At 39.2% G+C, this 19,369-nt stretch overlaps 2 pseudogenes; both read right to left on the bottom strand.

Annotated features, from left to right (window-relative positions):
- Positions 1–11,402: 11,402 nt before the first annotated feature.
- LOC135365236 (akirin-1-like) lies at positions 11,403–11,979 on the bottom strand (annotated as a pseudogene).
- A 5,101-nt stretch (positions 11,980–17,080) lies between these two features.
- LOC135365301 (olfactory receptor 2AJ1-like) lies at positions 17,081–17,901 on the bottom strand (annotated as a pseudogene).
- Positions 17,902–19,369: the final 1,468 nt, after the last annotated feature.

Below are 19,369 nucleotides of genomic sequence, written 5' to 3'. Positions count from 1 at the left end.
TGGAAGGTAGGATGTGTGGAGAAGTGAATCTGAGGCAATATTTGGGAGGATAGATGGTGGGGGAGGGGGCCTCCATTGGCCGCTTCTGGCAAGTGATAGAGCCTGGGAGCACAAAATCGGAACTTTTAAAAGTCTGCTCCACTGAGGGACATAGCTCCAGTGGCTAAGAAGGGGATGGAACTCTCGCTGGGACAGTAGGGTCTCAGGACCCTCGGGGTCACAGAAAGACCGGGGGTGCCTGAGTGCAGCAGAGCTCCCAGGTATCGGAGCGGGGAAGCCAGCTGCAGAGATGGAGCCGAGGATTGGGCTCTCAGCTCGGGGTTGCCACGAACCGTGATCCGCGGCACAGTTGGGCCACTGCTCCTCCAGCAGGGACACACAAGCGGCAGATCCGGGGAGACTCCCCTTTCTCCCCCGGGAGGAGTGGCGCGGGAGCGCACCGCAGGGATCTGCGGAGTTTGGAGACTCCACATGGGGTCGGGTGCCAGAGAAATGCTCGATCACAGGCCGGGTGAGCACAGTGTGCACCCGGACCGGGGAGAAGGGAGTGATTGACCGCTTTTCTCTGGGGGCTCACTGAGGAGTGGGGCCCGGAGTTCTCGGCTCCTATGGGGCAGAGATTGGGAGGCCACCATTTTCACTCTCATCCTCCCAGGCTCTACGGGAAGCTTGCAGGAAACAAATGCTACCAGAGAGCAAACTCGAGCAGATTACTTATCCCAGATTGGCAAGGGTGGGGCACTTCCACCACCAGCAAAGATATTTGGGAACCATGGCAACAGGCCCCTCCCCCAGAAGATCAGCAAGAGCAGCCAGCAAAACCAAGTTTACCAATCAATGAGAACGGCAGAACTCCAGCGCTAGGGGAATACTGCAGATAGAATTCATGACTTTTTTACTATGATTCTTTAGCCTTTCAAAGTTAATTTTTTTAACTGTCTTTTTTAAAAATTTTTCTTTTTCCTTTTTTCAAACAACATCCTTTCAATCCCTTTTTTAAAACAAATATTTTTTATTTTTCATTTTTAGAGTCATATTCTATCCCTTCAGAGTAGTTACCCTTATTTTTAGTATATATATAAGTTGTTCGCTCTTTAAAATTTTGAGATACAGTTTCTTCTAACAGACCAAAATATACCCTAAATCTCTAGTGTATGGCTTTGTTCTAGTCTCCTGCCTGATCACATTCTCCCCTCCCCCTTTTTTTTAAATCCTCTTCTTTCTTTTTTCAACCAACTTCTTCTCTTATCAATTCCTCTTATAAAATCTTTTATAATTTTCATCTTTACACTCATACCCCATCCCTTCACAGTATTAATCCTTATTTTTATACATATATAAGTTTTTCTTTCATTAAAATTTTGGGAGGCACTTTCTTCTAACAGAGCAAAACACTCCCAAAATGTAATGTGTGGCACTGATCTATGCACCATCCTGATCATATTTGATCATATTCTGTTTTTGTTTTCGTTTGTTTTTATCTTTTTCTTTTTCTTTTTTTTTCCCCTTCCCTTTCTTTTCCCCTGGTTTCAGGTCTTTTCTGATCTGTTTATTTTATATTTTCTGGGGACATTGTTACCCCGTTAGCATTTTTTTCTCTCATTCATCTATTCTCCTCTGGACAAAATGAAAAGGTGGGAAAAATCACCTCAACAGAAAGAACAAGAGACAGTGCTGACTGCCAGGGACCTAATCAATATGGACATTAGTATGACATCAGAACTAGAGTTCAGAATGATGATTTTCAAGATATTAGCTGTGCTTGAAAAAAACATGGAAGATAGAGAAACCCATTCTGGAGAAATAAAAGAACTAAAATCGAACCAAGTCGAAATCAAAAAGGCTCTTAATGAGGTGATCAAAAATGGAGGCTCTAACTGCTAGGATAAATGAGGCAGATGAGAGAATTCGTGATATAGAAGAACAAATGATGGAAAATAAAGAAGTGAGAAAAGATAAACAACTACAGGATCACGAGGGCAGAATTCGAGAGATAAGTGATACCATAAGACGAAACAACATTAGAATAATTGGGATCCCAGAAGAAAAAGAAAGAGAGAGAGGGGCAAATTAGAGCAGAGAACTTCCCTAATTTGGGGAAGGAAAAAGGCATCAAAATCCAGGAGGCACACAGAACCCCTCTCAAAATCAATAAAAATAGGGTCAACACCCCGACATCTAATAGAAAAACTTAGGAGTCTCAGAGACAAAGAGAAAATCCTGAAAGCAGCTCGGGACAAGAGATCTGTAACCTACAATGGTTGAAACATTAGATTGGCAAGAGACCTATCCATAGAGACCTGGCAGGCCAGAAAAGGACAGGCATGATATATTCAGAGCACTAAATGAGAAAAATATGCAGCCAAGAATACTATATCCACCTAAGCTGCCATTGAAAATAGAGGAGAGGTAAAAAGCTTCCAGGACAAACAAAAACTAAAGGAATTAGCAAACACAAAACCAGCCCTACAAAAATATTGAAAGGGGTCCGAGAGAGCCTAAAAGCAACATAGACCAGAAAGGAACACAGACAATTACAGTAACAGTCACCTTACAGGCAATACAATGGCACTAAATCCCTATCTTTCAATAGTTACCCTGAATGTAAATGGGCTAAATGCCCCAATCAAAAGACACAGGCTATCAGATTGGATAAAAAAAAAACAAGACCCATCAATATGCTGTCTACAGGAGGCTTATTTTCGACGCAAACACCACCAGACAGAATGTGATGGGTGGAGAACCACTTGTCATGCTAGTGGACATGAGAAGAAAGGTGGAGTAGCCATCCTTATATCAGACATCCTAGATAGTAAACCAGAGTATAATAATGATAAAGAAGGACAGTATATCATAATAAAGGGGTCTAGGCCACAAAAAGATCTAACAATTTTAAATATTGATGCCCCTAACTTGGGAACACCCAAATATATAAACCAATTAATAACAAAACTAAAGAAAAACTTTGAAAATAATGCAATAATTGGAAGGGACTTTAACACCCCAGTCACAGCAATGCCCAGATCATCTAAGCAGACCACCAAGGAAACAGGTCTTTGTATGTCATACTGGACCAGATGGCCTTAACAGAAATGTTGAGAGCACTTCACCCTAAAACAATTAGTAGTAGTAGTAGTAGTAGTAGTAGTAGTAGTAGTAGTAGTAGTAGTAGTAGTAGTAGTAGTAGTAGTATTTCAGCTGCTTAGCTAGGTCAGACAGCTTTTGGTCTGAGGGCATGTGTTTCAAGGACTGGCACTGTGTCCAATGATGAGGCGAGTCCATCTCCCAGTACTTACTTGTTTCATAAAACTCCCTCTCTGCCAGGAGTCTGGAGTCATTGTACACATTTTGCACATCTGGTCAGATGGATATTCAATCATCCATGGTCCCTGTGCTGAGCTGGGTGGGAGGGCTCCAAAGTAGTAGGGTGCTCAGTGCACCATCAGGATGTGGACTCAGCTTTCCTGTGCTGAGCCGTGTTCTGAACCCAGAGGGGTGGGGCCCAGGTGGCGGAGAATCCTCGGTCCTCTGATTTCCAGTGTCCCGCTCCCATATGAGAAATGGGAATGTGCCCCTGAGTAGTCAGGCCATACTCACAGTGTGAAACTGGTCTAGGAGTTGCCAGGTGCATGGCAGGAGGTGTGGGCAGGTGGCTTGCCATGGGCAGGGACAGAGAAGTGGGCAGAGAATTTGAGGAATAGCAGGAAGAGCTGTGGCTAAGGGCCATTTCACTCCTTAGTGAAGCTTCAGTCTTTGTGAGGCTTTTATAACAGCCCTGGGGCATCACAATGCCTTCTTGTGATGTCACACCTATGTCCTGGCCAATCACCAGGACATTCTCAGGTTGTCCCCATTCGAGTGGCCAGTCACCAGGAAGCTCAGATTGCCAACGATCTATGGATTTCTCAGTGTCCCTGCTGACATCATTGTCTGGAAGCCATGTTTTAAAAGAAAGCAGATTAACTTTCCTTCAAGATGAAAAAATCATATTTGGGATGTATTCCTAGTGAAGTTCATGGTGAGGGAGAAAGGACTTCACCAGTAGAAAGCTAAATGTGTCACTCATTGTCACCATTCACTAAAACACAGACACCGATATTAATGAAGACATGGGCCATTAAGACCTCAGGAAACGTCACACTTCAGGGGTAAGTCGATAACATGGCAGTCGAGTAGATGCTACTCTCCCTTCTTCCATCAAAGCTTAAGTAAAAGTGTAGAAAATGGTAGATATTATGTTTGGTATATCTTCGCACAATAAACCTAAAACTAGAAAGGATAAAGCTTTGTCAGAAGTCATTACCTGCTTGACAAAACAACATTCAGCTCTCATAGAAGGGGGGGGTGACAAAATCCAGCCTGTCATGAAGTTCACAGTCTTCATGTCCAGAATCCAACGAGAAAGATCAAGCAGGAGGAGTTAAGATTTATCTCCTCCCTCGAATACAGCTACAGTGTTATCAGATCGTTCTGAACACCCAGGATATCAATCAAGTATCTGAGAAAACAAGTGCTGCAGGTCTACAAGTAGAAAAGTGACCACCATTTGGAAGGTAGGAGGTGTGGAGACGTGAATCTGGTGTGACATAGCTGAGGATACAGGGGAGGGGAGGGGGGCTTGAGGAAGATACAACAAAGTTTTATAAGCAGCAGAGCACAAAATGGTAACATTTATAAGTTTGCTCTTTTGGGGGTGTTCCTGGCTTAAAGGTGCTTAGTTGGGGAAGCCAGGTGGAATCCTGGGTGTGACAGAGTGGTCTCAGGATCCCTGGAGTCTCATGAAAATGGCAGGTGCCTGAGTGTGACAGAGTTCCCAGACTTCTAAAAGTTAAAAATAGAGCTATCTTACGACCCAGCTTTAGGAACGGGAACCCTGCCTGAGAACAGTGAGTCTAGCTGCCAGCTTTCTGCTTTGTATTGCCTTAAACTGCTAACCGATTCATGGTTGTGCGATTGCTTTCCTGACATAGGGTGGCAAAAGGCAGCAGCATGGGAGATCCTCCATGAGGGGAACCACACGAATCCATGCTGAAGATTTGGAGTTTTGGAACTCAGTCCCATGCCTGAGCTAAAAACGCTTGGACACAGGCAGGGTGAACATATGATTTTGACCATAACCGGGGAAACAGAGAGATGGATTACAAAGAATGAGAGTTGGACTTCTTCTTTGCTGATTTGGATGCCTTATATTTCTTTTTGTTGTCTGATTGCTGAGGCTAGGACTTCCTGTACTACGTTGAACAGCAGTGGTGAGAGTGGACATGCCTGCCGTGTTCTTGCACATAGGGGAAAATCTCTGTTTTTCCCTTTTGAGGGTGACATTTACCTTGGGTCTTTCCTATATGGCCTTTATGATGTTATGTTCCCCTCTCTCTACATGGTGGAGTTTTTTTTCATGAAACGATGCTGTATTTTGTGGAATGCTTTTTCTGCATCTATTGAGAGGGTCCTGTGGTTCTTGTCCTTTCTTTTTTATGTGGTGTTTCATATTGATTTGCAGAGGTTGAACCACCCTTGCAGCCCAGGAATAAATCCCACTTGGTCGTGGTAAATAATCCTTTAACTGTGTTGGATCCTATTGGCAGTATCTTGGTGAGAATATATGCATCCTTTTTCAACAGGGATACTGGTCTGTAATTGTCCTTTTAATGGTGGTCCTTGTCTGGTTTTCGGATCAAGGTAATGCTGGCCTCATAGAATGAGTCTGGTATTTTCCTTCCATTTCTATTTTTTGTGATAGTTTCAGAAATATAGGTATTAATTCTTCTTTAATTGTTTGGTAGAATTCCCCTAGGAAGCCATCTGGCCCTGGACACTCGTGTGTTGGGAGATTTTTGATTATTAATTGAATACTTTTTACTGGTTTGGGGTCTGTTCAGGTTTTCTATAACTTCCTGATTCAGTTTTGGTAGTTTATGTTTCTAGGAATGTATCCATTTCTTCCAGATTGCCCAATTTGTTGAGATAGAATTGGTCATATTTTCTTATATCTGTTTGCATTTATTGGGTGTTCGTTGTGAACTCTCCTCTTTCATTCAGGTGTTTACTTATTTGGGTCCTTTCCCTTTCCTTTTGATAAGTCTTACTTGAGCTTTAGCAATCTTATTAATTCTTTCAAAGAACCAGCTCCTAATTTCATTGATCTGATCTACTGTTTTTTTTTGTTTGTTTGTTTGTTTGTTTTGTTTTGTTTTAATTTCTTTATCATTGTTTTCTGCTCTAATCTTTATTATTTCTCATTTCCTGCTGGATTTAGACTTTATTTTTTTTTTCTCCACGTTCTCTAGGTGTAAGCTTAGGTTGTGCATTTGATCCTTTCCTTGTTTCTTGAGGGTGGCCTGTATTGCTATATACTTCCCTCAAAGCACTGTCATTGCTGCATCCCAATTATTCTCGACTGTCATGTTTTCATTTCCATTTTCTTCCATATTTCCATTTTCTCCCATTTATTTTTTAAAATTCTTTATGTGCATTTGACCCATTAATTCTGCAGTAGGACGTTTTTAACCTCCATGTGTTTGTGGTCCTTCTATTTTTTCTTGTGTTTGACTTCAAGATTCAGCACCTTGTTGTCTGAAAATATGCATGGCACGATCTCAAACTTTCTCAAGAAGTTGAAGCCTGACTTATGACCAAGTATGTAATCCATTCTGGAGAATGTTCCATGTGTACACAAGAAGAATGTAATTTCTGCTGCTTTAGGATGAAATGCTCTGAATATATCTATTAAGTGCAGCTGGTCCAGTGTGTCATTCAAAGCCCTTGTATCCTTGGTTATCTTCTGCTTAGATAATTCATCCTTTGCTATGAGTAGAATGTTAATGTCCACCACTATTATTGTATTATTATCAGTGAGATTCTTTAAGGTGATTATTAATTACTTTATACATTTGACTGCTCCTAAGTTATGGGCATCAATATTTACATTTGTTAGATCGTCTGGTTGGATGACCCTTTTATGATGATATATTGTCCTTCTACATATCTTTTAATCTTTGTTTTAAAATCTGTTTCTTCTGGCATAAGATTTCAGCTTTCTTTTGATGTCCATTAGCATGATAATTGGTTCTCACCCCCTCATTTTTAAATCTAGAGGTGTCTTTGTATCTAAAATGAATCTCTTATAGGCAGTATATTGATGAGTCTTTTTTTTTTTTTGGATAACATTTTTTTAATGCAATCTGACACCTTCTGTCTTTTGATTGGACCATTTTATTCATTTATATTTATAGTAATTATTGAAAAATATGAATTTAGTGCCATCGTGTTACTTGTAATGTTGATGTACCTATGGATTTTCTCTGTTCCTTTCTGGTCTTTGTTAGTTTCAGGATCTCTTTCTGGTCTATGTGTCCCCTTTAATATTTCTTGCAGAGCTGGGTTGGTGTACATGAATTCCTTTGATTTTGTTTATCTGAAAAACAGCCTAGCTGGATATAGTATTGTTGGCTGCATATTTTTCCAACATAGCACATTGAATATGTCAGTCCTTTCTGCCCTGCCAGGTCTCTGTGGACAGGTCTGCTACCAGCCTTATCTGTCAACCTTTGTAGTTTCAGAACATCTTGTCCCAAGCTGCTTTTAGGATTTTCTCTTTATCTTTGAAATTTGCAAGTTTCACTATAGTATGTTGTGGTGTTGACTTCTTTTTGTTGATTTTGAGGGGAGTTCTCTGTGCCTCTAGGCTCGAATGCCTGTTACTTTTCTTGCTTTAAGGAAGTTCTGAACTTTAATTTGTTTGAATAAACCTTCTGCCCCCTTTGCCTACTCCTCTTCTGGGACTCCTTCAATACAGATATTATTTCACTTATGGAGTTGCTGAGTTCACTATGTCTACCTTCATGATCTAATAGTTGTCTTTCCTATTTCAGTCGTGATAGTACGCATGTTCAGCTTCCTTATTTTCCATAACTTTGTCTTCTGTATCACTGATTTCCTCTTCTGTTTCATTCATCCTCATTTTTATGGCCTGCACATGAGACTGCATCTCAGTAATAGCATTTTTATTTTCGGCCTGACTAGATTTTAGAATTTTATGTCTACAGTCAGGGATTCTCTTGCGTCTTCTATGCTTTTTTCAAATCCAGCTAGTAGTTTTATAATCTTGGTTTGGAGTTCTAGTTCAGATATCTTATATCTGTATTGACTAAATCTGTGGCTACGAGTACTACCTCCTTCCTCTTGTGTTAAATTCCTCCATCTCCTCAAATTCACAACCTAAACTTATATCTAAAGGACATAGAAAAGGAACAGCACATAAAGCCTATAGCAAGCAGAAGAAGGGAAAGGTTTGGATCACAGATATATGGTATAGAGAAAAAGAAAACAAAATAGTAGAACAGATCAGTGAAACTAAGCTGGTTCTTTCAAAGAATTAATAAAACAGATAAACACCAAGGCAGAATTCTCAAAATGAAAGAGAAAGGAATCAAATAAGCAAAATCATGAATGAAAGAGGAGAGATCACAAACACCACCACAGAAACACAAACAATTTTAAGAGAATGTTATGAACATTTATATGCCAACAAACTGGTCAATCTGGAAGAAATGAATAAATCCTTAGAAACATGCGTACTGTCAAGACTGAATTAGGGAGAAAAAGGCAATTTGAACAGATCCAAAACCCACAAAGAAGTGGATTCAGTAATCAAAAATGTCCCAAAAAACAAAAGTCAAGGGCCAAATGGCTTCCTAGGGGAATTCTACCAGACCTTTATAGAATAAGTTAATACCTTATTCTTCTGAAACTGTTCCAAAAAGTAGACACGGAAGGAAAACTTCCAAATTCATTCTATGAGTGCAGCATTACCCTGACACCAAAACTAATAGACTAAACTAAAAAAAGAACAGGTCATTACCCCTGATGACTATGCATGCAGATATTCTCAATAAGATACTAGCAAATCAAACCCAACAGTCCATTAAAAGAATTATTCACCATGAGCAAGTGAGACTTATTCCTGGGCTGCAAGGGTGGTCAATATTTAGAAATCTATCGAAGTGATACAGCAAATTAATAAAAGAAAGGGTAAGAACCATATGATCCGTTCAGGAGGTGCAGAAAACAAAACAAAACAAAACAAAACATTTGAAAAAGTAGAGCATCCATTCTATGTAAAAGGCTTCAACAAAGTTGGGATAGATGGAACAAAAGTCAACACAGCAAAAGCCATATATAAAGACCCATGGCCAATATCATCCTCAGAATGGGAAAACTGAGAGCTTTTCCATTACAGTCAGGAATAAGACAGGGAAGTCCACTGTCACCAATATTATTTAACATGTTACTGGAGATCCTAGACTTAACAATCAGGCAACAAAAAGAAAATTACAAAACAAAATACAAAACATCCAAATTGGCAAGAAACATGTTCAACTTTCAGTATATGCAGATGACATGATAGTCTATGTATAAAACTTAAAAGACCCTACCATCAAATTTCTGGGCTGATAAATATATACAGCAGTGTTGCCGGATATAAAACCAATATACAGAAATCTGTTGCATTTCCAGTAATGAAGCAGCAGAAAAAGAAATCAAGGAATCAGTCTCATTTACAATAGCACCAAACCCAAGATACCTGGGAATAAACCTAACCAAAGAGGTAGAGATTTCTACACTGAAAACTATAGAACACTTAAAGAAATTGAAGAGGACAAAAAGAAATGGAAAACCACTCCATGCTAATGGATTAGAAGAATATTGTTAAACTGTCTATACTACCATGACCAATCTACACATTCACTGCAGTCCCTTTCAAAAACGAGCAGCATTTTTCACAGAACTAGAACAAGTAATCCTAAAATTTGTATATAACCACAAAAGACTCTGACATCCATAATCATTCTGAAAGAGAAAAACAAAACTGGAAGAATCACGTTTCCAGATTTTAAGCTCTATTACAAAGCTGTAGTCATTGAGATAGTATTGTACTGGTGCTTAAACAGACACATAGATCAAAGGAACAGAATAGAGAACCAAAAAATGGACTCTGGACCAATCTTCAACACATCGTGAAAAAAAAATCTGGTGGAAAAAGAAGACAGTCTCTTCCACAAATGATGTTGGGACAACTGGATTGCATGATGGCAGAAGGATGAAACTGGACCATTTTCCTAAACCATAAGCCCTAATTAATAAAACTGTTCTCTATTCAAACTAGGACGATTTTAATAGAACTTTCCTTTCCAGAAACAATAATAAAGGAAACAAGGTATTCTGTAAAATGGGGTCCTGAACAAGTCACAGTCAAAAATAAATGTATACTTAACTTCCACCTCCTCAAAACAGAGGCTACATTCTGTTGCACAGCCTTGGAAACAAGGTGAAGAACAGTCTGAAAGCAACTTTGGGCAGGGGGTTGCCACAACAAAGCTCAAGCAGTTGAACATGCTCACTTCTTAGAAGAATTTGGGGGAGCCTGACCAAAGGATCCAAATTCTGTTTTTAATAACTGATACAAAGGCAGAGGGGCTCCTCCCAAGTAGCAGTGCCACCAGGGGCTGGCCCAGCCCCACACTCACCTGTGTTATGCTCCCAAGCAAGCCCTGATGCTCCTGCTGCAGGGAGACCTTTTCTTTTTAGCGATTCTGTGTCCAGGGGCTCTCTGTGTGAATGAGGTGAGCACAGACTCCACATGGGTATTTGAAGGCTTGGAATCAAAGTATTTTTCAACATGGCGAGGCAGAGTCCATGTGTCAAACGGCCCGTCTCCAGTTTGTCCTAATTCCTCACCACACATTTGTAGACCTAGGACCAGAGACTTTTGCTACGTCCTCATAATCACCCCTAATGCCCATCCTAACTTATGATCCATATTCTGTGCCTGGAAACAGTCCCTGTATTTAACAATAACACCTACAACATAAAACAATTTACCGTGACAACTTATATGGTCACAAAACATTAATGATCTTCTGTAGACCAAGCAAATGTTTTTAACTATAATTGTCATGCATCAAATTCACAGCCAGAACCCCCAAGATCAAAAAAATATTTGCACAATTTCAATAATAACTTAAAATACACACAGACACACACGCACAAACACATACACACACAGTCACACACACTTCTTACAGAACCGTGCTTGCGGAAACCCCATTTGTTGAGTGCCACTGAGGGCATATTTTGCTAAACTGCTGCTCCAGGTATTTTTGTTTGGAAAATCTATCACAGTAGGGCACGGCTGTTTATCGGATGAGCAGAAAAGAAAGATATGTTTGTGGCAACCAGAAAGTTTTAAGGTCTTCCACGTTGTATGAAATGCACCTGAAGAAACGTTTACATGTTCACAGGATGCCATGTTGGAGCTGAAATGTGGTAACAAACCAGTTGCAAAAAGTGTACAGCAGCCATCTCTTGAGGTCAAACCTGGTACCCAGATATGCCAGAAAGCTTCAGGACACATAGCTTGTTGTCCTTGTCCCATATCGTCACATAATCTGATCATGTGTGCATTTCACAAGAGGCTCATATTGTTCTGCTAGTTTGGTATTGAGGATTTGCTCATACTCCTCCCGAATTTTCTCTTCTTAGTCTTTTAAGAGATGCTCACATATTATTCTGACTTGTCAGAGGGGAAAAGAGGGCTGGTCCTTCTTCATCCCTGAGTAACCTGGAGAACTAGGGGCTGTGAGTGCTGAGGAATGAGGCTGACTTTCCAAAGTACAAGCTTCACTCTGATTCAGAACAGCTTCTAAATGTCTCCAACTCTGATAAGGACTATATTCTTGTTTTATGTTCTGAAAAGTTTGTCCTAGTGATGGAAGGCATGGATTGTTGTGGGGCAGGTTGGGGTGCTGCAGAGTCGGTGGTGGGGTCTGCTCTGGAGAAGCGGTGGCGTCTCTGTGTCCGGGGGGCCTGACCTGGAGTGGGGCCAGGCAGAGGGGCGCAGCACCGCCACTTTGGGGAACCAGGACTCCACAGCCCGGCCTCGAACTCCATGGGCTGTTTCAATGTCGCCCCACACACCATGCCTCAGGGGCCAGGGACCAGGGGCAGATTTGGAGGTAACTGCAGCCCCACCTCTGGCTCCTCAGTGTAGCTCACAAGCCAGGCCAGCTCCAATCCCAAGGCATACGTTATTTGTAAAAACATAAATCAATAAGCTGCAATTTATTAAAATGAAAATCTTATGATCTCTGACAGGAAAAACTCAAAAATAAACAGCAAGCTCCAGACTCAGAAAATCTTGAAAAAAAGGATCTCTTTCCAAAGGATACATGTGAAAAACAATTGTGTTCTAAATATACAAAGAACACTTGAAATCAACAATGAAGAAAATAACTTAATTAAGAAAACAGACTGAGTCCTATATTAGACCCATCACTACAGAAGATAGATTGCAGGGGAGGAGCAAGATGGCGGAGGAGTAGGATATCTAAATTTTGTCTGGTCCTAGGAATTAAGCTAGGTAAGGATCAAACCATTCTGAACATCTACGAACTCAACAGGATATCGAAGAGAAGAATAGCAGCAACTCTCTGAACAGAAAAGCGACCACTTTCTGGAAGGTAGGACGTGCGGAGAAGTCAATCCGAGGTGATATTTGGGAAGACAGACGGTGGGGGAGGGGGCCTCCGTCAGCCGTTTCTGGCAAGTGATAGAGGAGCCGAGCACAAAATTGGAAGTTTGAGAAGTCGGCTCCGCTGAGGGACGTTGCTCAGTGGCTAAGCGGGGGGTGGAACCCTTGTGGGACAGTGTGGTCTCAAGACCCTCGGAGTCACAGAAAGACCAGGGGTGCCTGAGTGTGGCTGAGCTCCCAGGTAGCGGAGCGGGGAAGCTGGCTGCAGAGACAGAGCCGAGGAGTCAGCTCTCAGCTCAGGGTTGCCATAAACTGTGATCCGGGGCACAGTCAGGCCACTGTTCCTCCAGCAGGGACCCAACAAGTGGCAGATCTGGGGAGACTCACCTTCCTCCCCCAGGAGGAGTGGCGCAGGAGCCACCTCAGGAATCTGCTGGGTTCAGAGAATCCATACGGGATCGGGAAATGGGAGTGATTGACTGCTTTTTTCTGGGGGCTCACTGAGAAGCGGGGCCCCGAGTTCTTGGCTCCTCTGGGGTGGAGATTGGGAGGCTGCCATTTTCACTCTCTGCCTCCAAAGCTGTACAGAAAGCTTGCAGGGAACAAAAGCTACTGAGAGCAAACCCAAGCAGATTACTTAGCGCTGCCCCCAGCAAGGGCAGGGTAATTACTCCTTGGGAAAAGACATTTGAGAACCTCGGCAACAGGACCCTTCGCCAAAAGATCAGCAAGAACAGCCAGCTGAGGGGCACCTGGGTGGCTCAGTCATTAGGCGTCTGCCTTCGGCTCAGGTCATGATCCCAGGGTCCCGCATCAGGTTCCCTGATCCTCCGGAAGCCTGCTTCTCCCTCTCCCACTCCGCCTGCTTGTGTTCCCTCTCTCACTGTGTCTCTCTCTGTCAAATAAATAAATAAAATCTTAAAAAAAAAAATCAGCCAGCCATGACCAAGTTTACCAATCAATGAGAATGGCAGATCTCCAGCACTAGGGGAATACAGCACATGGATTTCATGGCTTTTTTTCCCATGATTCTTTGATCTTTCAAAGTGAATATTTTTAATTTTCTTTTTTTCTTTTGCTTTTTTTTTAATTTTTTTCTTTTTCCCTTTTTTAAACAACAACTTATCATTCCCTTTTAAAAAAAAAAATTCATTTAAGAGTCATATTCTATCCCTTCATAGTAGTTTAAAGTTATTTTTGGTATATGTATATATATATATGTTGTTCTCTCTAAAATTTTGGGTTACAGCTGCTTCTAACACACCAAAATATACCCTAAATCTCTAGTGTATGGCTTTGTTCTAGTCTCCTGCCTGATCACATTCTTGCCCTCTTTTTTTTTTATTCCTCTTCTTTCTTTTTTCAAACAACTTCTTATCAATTCTTTTATAATTTTCATCTTTCCAGTCATATTCCATCCCTTCTTCGTATTTAACCTTATTTTTGTACATATGTAAGTTTTTCTTTCTTTAAACTTTTGGGAGGCAGTTTCTCCTAACAGACCAAAATACACACACAAAATAGTGTGTGGCACTGATCTATGAACCAGCCTGATCATATTTGATCATATCCTGTTTTTTTTTTTTTTAATCTTTTTCTTTTTTTTTCTTTTTTTCTTTCCCTTTCTTTTCCCCCAGTTTCAGGTCTTTTCTGATTTGTTTAGTGTATATGTTTCTGGTGTCATTGTTACCCTCTTAGCATTTTGTTCTCTCATTCATCTATTGTGCTCTGCACAAAATGACAAGATGAAAAAAATCACCTACTGAATACGGACATTAGTACGATGTTGGACCTAGAGTTCAGAATCATGATTTTAAAGATACTAGCTGGGCTTGAAAAAAGCATGGGAGATATTAGAGAAACCGTTTCTGGAGAAATAAAAGAACTAAAATCTAACCAAGTTGAAATCAAAAAGGCTATTAATGAGGTGCAATCAAAAATGGAGCTCTAACTGCTAGGATAAATGAGGCAGAAGAAAAAATTAGTGAAAAATTAGTGATATAGAAGACCAAATGTTGGAAAATAAAGAAGCTGAGAAAAAGAGAGATAACCAACTACTGGATCACGAGGGCAGAATTCGAGAGATAAGTGATACCATAAGACAAAACAATATTAGAATAATTGGGATCCCAGAAGAAGAACAAAGAGGGAGAGGGGCAGAAGGTATATTGGAGCAAATTACAGCAGAGAACTTCCCTAATTTGGGGAAAGAAACAGGCATCAAAATCCAGGAGGCACAGAGAACCCCCTTCAAAATCAATAAAAATAGGTCCACACCCCGACATCTAATAGTAAAACTTATGAGTCTCAGAGACAAAGAGAAAATCCTGAAGGCAGCTCGGGACAAGAGGTCTGTAACCTACAATGGTAGAAATATTAGATTGGCAACAGACCTATCCACAGAGACCTGACAGGCCAGAAAGGACTGGCATGATATATTCAGAGCACTAAATGAGAAAAATATGCAGTCAAGAATACTATATCCAGCTAGGCTGTCATTGAAAATAGGAGAGATAAAAAGCTTCCAGGACAAAGAAAAACTAAAGGAATTTGCAAACGCAAAACCAGCCCTAAAGAAATCTTGAAAGGGGTCCTCTAAGCAAAGAGAGAGCCTAAAAGCAACATAGACCAGAAAGGAACACAGACAATATACGGTAACAGTCACCTTACAGGCAATACAATGGCACTAAATTCCTATCTTTCAATAGTTACCCTGAATGTAAATGGGCTAAATGCCCCAATCAAAAGACATAGGCTATCAGAGTGGATTAAAAAACAAGACCCATGGATATGCTGTCTGCAAGAGACTCATTTTAGACCCAAAGACACCCCGAGATCAAAAGTGAGGGGGTGGAAAGGAATTTCCAATGCTAATGGACACCAAAAGAAAGCTGGGGTGGCAATCCTTATATCAGACAAATTAGATTTTAAACCAAAGATTATAAGAGATGAGGAAGGACACTATATCCTACTTAATGGGTCTATCCAACAAGAAGATCTAACAATTGTAAATATCTATGCCTCTAACATGGGAGCAACTACTTCTATAAGGCAATTGATAACAAATAAAATCTTAAAAAATAAAGTCTTAAAAATTTTTTTTCTTCTTTGCACTAATTTTTAGGATAAAATGCTAAAAAGTTACAAAATGTAACCCTATATGTGTACCTAAAACAAGACACAATTTTAATACACACATTAAATATTTTGTGTTTGCTTCTAGAAAGGATGAGTACTTTCATTGTACCACAACTAATGTATATATGTAAGTGTATGTATATATATTTCTCACTTCAGTAACAAAGGTTTCAAAACAAACTACTCAATGAACAATGGATATTTCAAGTGGAGTTCCGAAAAGTTTTGTGTTTTTTTTGAAACTTCCAGGTGAGGGCAGAGTGATGCATGTCATTGTGCTGGTTTGTGATTTAATGTAGTTCTGACATTTTGTTTCCCAGATTCCCTCTCAATTAAGTTTGAAAGGGAGCAAAAACAGAAATTGCTTGTGCCTGCTAGATTGTTTTTGGCCCCTCTACCTCACTTTCTCTGTACAGAGGTGTAGCCCTCTCACTCAGACATTCACAATACAAAAAAGATCCAGGGGTACCAGGGCAGGGATGCAATTGATGTATGGAGGTTCTTGCATGCAATATTTGTTTATATCATTGTGCAAGAAAACAGGGATTGTGGATTTCAAATGGAAGTGTTTTCATGATTTAGAACTCATATTAATAGAAATTGAATGCTAGTTCTTAAATAACTCTTAATAAATGTTATTCTTACTAAATAATATTTAATGCATTGAATATATCAAATAAGTTACATAATGTATTAGTATATTAAAATACATAATAAAATATGATTTATTAAATACTAAAATACATTGGTTTATGTTTCTGTTTTATTGAGGTATAATTGATATAATTCTACTGTTCTTAGGTGTACTGCATAAAAATTTGATATATCTATATATTATAAAATAATTATCAAAATAAGTTTAGTTATCATCTGTCACCACACAGAGCTACAATTCATTTTGTTATGATGAGAACTACTAAAACCTACACTCTCAGCCACTTTCTTATATACAACAGACCATTGTTAACTACAGTCACCATGCTCTACATTACATCACAGGACTTACTTATTTTTAACTTATGTATCATATAACTAGAATTTTTACCTCTTGAACACCTGCACCCATTTTGCCTATATTTTTTATGAATTTTTGATAACTGCTTGTAACCTTGGAATTATAATTTTACTGTTTCATGAAATACAAAAGTTATATGGATAGATCCCATATAACGTGATAGTATTATAAAAGTCAATTTTTATAAGATCTTAGAATTTTTCATGGGAGGGAACAGTACATTTCTGGATGTATGTATTTATAAAACAAATACCTGTAAAACTTTTTTTTAATTTTCATTGGAGGTTTGGAAAAATCCACTTTCCACTCTTGATGGATAGAAACTTTGATTTTCTTTCTAAAGATATGACTAATGGATAATCTCTAAGCATTGAATATTGATATAGAAAACACATGCTTCAAGCATTTTTATTACTATCTTTAATGGAGAAAGTTACTTTGAGCATATTTTTCATTGCCTTCAGAACATCTTTATTCCTAAAACTGTAGATGATAGGGTTCAGTGTGGGTGTGAGGATGGTATAGAATATTGCCAAATATTTGTCCTGGCCCGGAGTGTGGTATGATTTGGGTCTCATGTATGTGAAAATAAATGGCCCATAGTACATTGTGACCACAATCATGTGGAAGGAACAGATAGAAAATGACTTTTTCCGTGCTTCTGATGATTTCATTTGAAGAACAGTAAGGAGAATTTGGACATAAGAAGCAAGGATTAGGGAGGAAGGGACAAGGAGAAAAATTAAGCCACTTACATAAACTCCTCGTTCATAGAGTGTTGTGTCCACACAGGACAACTTCAACATGGCAGGGACATCACAGAAAAAGTGATCAATGGCTCTTGGGCCACAGAAGGGAAACTGGAGTGAATAAGCTGTGTGGACTATGAAGTTGACGGTCCCAACAATCCAGGACCCTCTAGCCATGAGAATGCGGACATATTCATAAGAATGGGATAGTGCAGTGGGTGACAGATGGCTACATAGTGATCATAAGACATTGCCGCCAGGAGAAGGCACTCACCACCCAGGAGGGTGAGGGATAGAAATATCTGGAAGCCACAACCTGCGAATGAAATAGTTCTGCTGCCTGACAGAAAGTCAGTGACCATTTTGGGAACAATGTTGGAAATATGCAAGATGTCCATGAAAGACAGATGGCTGAGCAGGAAATACATTGGAGTATGGAGTCTTGAGTCCCTGAGGATAAGGAGGATCATGATGTGTTTTCTGTTATAGTCATAATAAAAATGATGAATATAAAGGAGATGAAAACTAGACTTGATTGAGAAGAAGAAAAGAGTCCTAAAAGAATGAAATCACTGGTGAAACTGTGATTCTCATGCCCCATCATGAACTCCACTCTTTTCCTAAAATAGAAAAAATAGAGCTAAAATGCAGTGGCGTAAATCTCAAACTCATTTACATTTAGAAGCATAATAAAATGAGAGTGATGCAGGTTTTGCAGTTCAAGTCAACAGACTCTCAACAAGCTTTGGAAGTGGGCTTGGTTTACTACATGGCCATTTATTTGTTTGAATCAACTGATGATAGTGGTCTATTGAGAAAGCTGTCAGCTCCATGTAGTCTTAATTCCGTATTCTTAAATGCAGTTCAATCTTTTGTCAAAGGTCACTTTTTAAATGAGACCTACCCTGAACAGTGTACTTAAAATCTCAGTAACCCCCGACTTGCCTATTTCTCCTTACTGTGCTGTCCTTTGATGCATTTTGCAAATCACTTTTCATCTTTTACATATTCAATAAACTTATGAACTACATTTATTTTTTATGGTAATTCTAACTCATCAGAACTTAAACTTCCCAATGTGAAATCGTTGTTTTGCCCTCTGTATAAACTGAATGGCTACACAATGCCTGGTATATAGTAGTTCCTCAATAATATCCTTTAAATACCTGAATAAATGAATAGCATATGGAACTCAATTTTCTGTCTCATTTTTTATTTGGATAAACCCTAAAGAAAATGAAATGTATTATTTATACATCTTTCTAAAATAATAAGTAATGATATACTATAAAAACTAGCTTAATCTGTATTTATAATTTAATCTGTAATTTGTAAATATCAGCATTTCAATGTAAAAAATGAAAATTTTATTCAGTTAAAATGAGAATATATTTTAATTGGGCCAGTTTTATTAACTCCTCAAAATTGAATTATATTTCATTAATTCTTTATATAGAGAATCATATTGTTTCCTAAATAATGAAATTGTTTAGATGTGGGTAGTGACTTAAGTGTTCCCTTTAGTATATGTGCACAAATTCACTATGTATGATCTATCCCTCAATAAATAGATATACATGCATGCATACTTATACACACAGAGAGAATTTAAGAAAACACTGCTGCAAATCATGAAAAATAAATAACATATAAAACAAGTTATTTGCCTTCTTTAAGAACTATTCATAAATTTGGGGTTCCTGTCTGGCTTAGTCAGTAGAGCATGTGACTCTTGATCTCAGGGTTGTAAGTTCAAGCACCATGAATCTTAAAAACAACAACAAAAACACTCTTTTAAGTTTGAATGAAATGTGTTTTGGTTTTCCCTTTGGGAAGCAAATGTACAAATATGTCCCTGATAAAATATAAATAATGTGTATTTTTGTGTTTTATTTTAGTGATTATTGAGATTCTTCATTATGAAATAAACCTCTACAC

Source organism: Mirounga angustirostris, unplaced genomic scaffold (assembly GCF_029215605.1).
Source record: "Mirounga angustirostris isolate CCGP_5_RB_7025 unplaced genomic scaffold, mMirAng1.0.hap1 SCAF_7, whole genome shotgun sequence".
NCBI lineage: Eukaryota > Metazoa > Chordata > Mammalia > Carnivora > Phocidae > Mirounga > Mirounga angustirostris.
This window is presented reverse-complemented; position numbering and strand designations above follow the sequence as displayed.